Here is a 2,222-nt window from a genome sequence, read left to right on the forward strand (position 1 = left end):
GAGAAAGGCGCCTTACCTCGCAAACAACGCTGTTCTTTGTAGGAATGAAGTTTTTTCTGCCAATATTGTGAAGCCACTGTTTCTTCCGCAAGCCGTCACGCTCCTTGAGGTACCATGAACACCGCATAACCATCTTCAGGCCGCTTGCTGCAGTTGTACGCGCGACAGCACGGCATAGCGCTTGCACGTTGCAATTAAAGCACAGCGCGCAATATTCGCTCGCCGAAAATAGGAGAAAAATGGCGCGAAGGAAAAAGAAATAAAGAAGCAAAACGCCGGAGCCCGCGCGTTCCCAAGGGCAACGGCAGGTAGACCAATCATCTTGCTGGAAATCGGGCGGAGAGCCGGCGCTCGGGCATGGGGCGCGCAAGGGGCGAGGAGGAAGCGAGGAGGTTGCGCTGCGGCGGCAAAGTTCAATAGTTGGCGTAACTGAAAAGCATGGGGAATTCAGGGACATTCTAGGGAAAACACGTGCGCCCTACATCCGGACATGACATCATAAAATATCACGTGATCCATGACGTTGTTTGTGACGTCATATATGACTTCGCAAATTTTGGGCTCATCAGCGTTTCCAGCCGAGCTACCCATAAACGCTTGTTCCCTAGCGCGTCACGTGATTTGTAGTTGCAAGCCTCGGCCGTTTGGCTGTGGTGGCGATACCTGTATTTCTGTTATTCTTCTTTACTACCTTATAACAGCTCTGTTTTCAGTAAGAGTGGTCTTTTTGTAATCAGGAACTGGCATTCTATCGGTGCAAACCCACTTCCTTTCTCTCTTTAGTGTCCCTTTAAGAAGACGAGAAGAAGACGGGAAGAATCGATATCGGAAGATAGTTTGAGAGGACATTTCTGTCACCACTTTTAAATATAATAGAAACTATAGCCATTTGCATTCGCTTTGGGAATACTCCTTTTTCTAGACAGGTATTGAATATGTGCTCCAAAACTTTGCCTATAATATCAATGACGTATTGAAAGGGTTGTACCTGGAAACCATCTATATCACGGGACCGGCTGTTGCGAAGGGTTGTAAAGTGACTTTTAATTTCATGTTTATCTGTCGGTGACAAAAATGCAGTATGAGGGTTGCGAAATTTTAAATACTCTGCAGAGCGGCGATCATGAGCGCTGCTCACAACTGTAACAAAGTAATTGTTAAAGCGATTAGCAAACTGCTTTCCAGATAATGTGCGGTCGCCAATCGTTATCGAAGTAGAAGTCTGTAGCTGTCTTTGAGGGTTTAAGATGTTATTAATTTCCTTCCACACAAGGTCACTTCGGATTACTGTATTGTAGTTGAACAGTTTATTCATATAGTCCTTGTTTGCTTAGCGAGGAACAAAGTTGCCTGATTTCCAAATGCTTTAAAAGCTACGAAGTCATCGAAAGCTCTAGAAGAAAGAAATTGGTTGTATAGCTTGTTTTTCCTTTTTATCATTTTAAGACAGTCTCTGTTTATCCAAATTTTGCGAGCTTTTCTTGGTTTTTTGAAAGTTGACTCGGGAAACCACTCTATATACATATTTTTTATTTTAATGAAGAGATCGTGCACATCATCTGGGTCCCTAATTTTGTACACGCACTCCCAGGACACTTCCTTGAGTTTGGCTCTGAAAAGTTCTAAGGTTCTATGCTTCCCGCCGTCGAGCTAGCTGGACAAGATGGTCGGTCAGCACGGAAACGACGAAGCACCCTCGCATTGTGCTCCCATACGTGGCGGGCACCAGTGAGGCGCTTGCACGCTTCCTACGCAAACACGTCTGTGTGTCGCACAAACCTGCCTCAACAGTCGGCCGTTTTCTACCGCTACCAAAAAACCATATTCCCAGAGAAAAACAACCAGGCGTTGTTAATAAAGTACCGTGCTCCGAGTGCCCGGCTTCGTATTTTGGCGAAACGAAATATCTCCGTCGGCGGATTTTACAGCACAAAAATGACGTCCGGCAAATAAACTCGGAAAGCAACCCTCTCGCCGAGCACTGTGAACGTGCCGACCACAAAACCGCCTTTGAGGAGGTGAGCGTACTTGATGTGGAGATCAACCCTTTCAAAAGACGTCACGTCGAATCCTGATTCATCCGGCTGACAGCTGCAGCAGCGAACAGGAAACCAAAGACACTACCCTCCGCGTACACAATTGGACTTCACCACGTGTTGAAAAAGGGGAAGCGTAGGCCGCTGCCTGCTACTGCGGGCCTCAAACTTTAGTCGACCCTGTGG

The sequence above is a fragment of the Amblyomma maculatum genome, unplaced genomic scaffold, assembly GCF_055883805.1.
Source record: "Amblyomma maculatum isolate TAMU_Amacu unplaced genomic scaffold, ASM5588380v1 scaffold_83, whole genome shotgun sequence".
NCBI classification, from domain to species: domain Eukaryota; kingdom Metazoa; phylum Arthropoda; class Arachnida; order Ixodida; family Ixodidae; genus Amblyomma; species Amblyomma maculatum.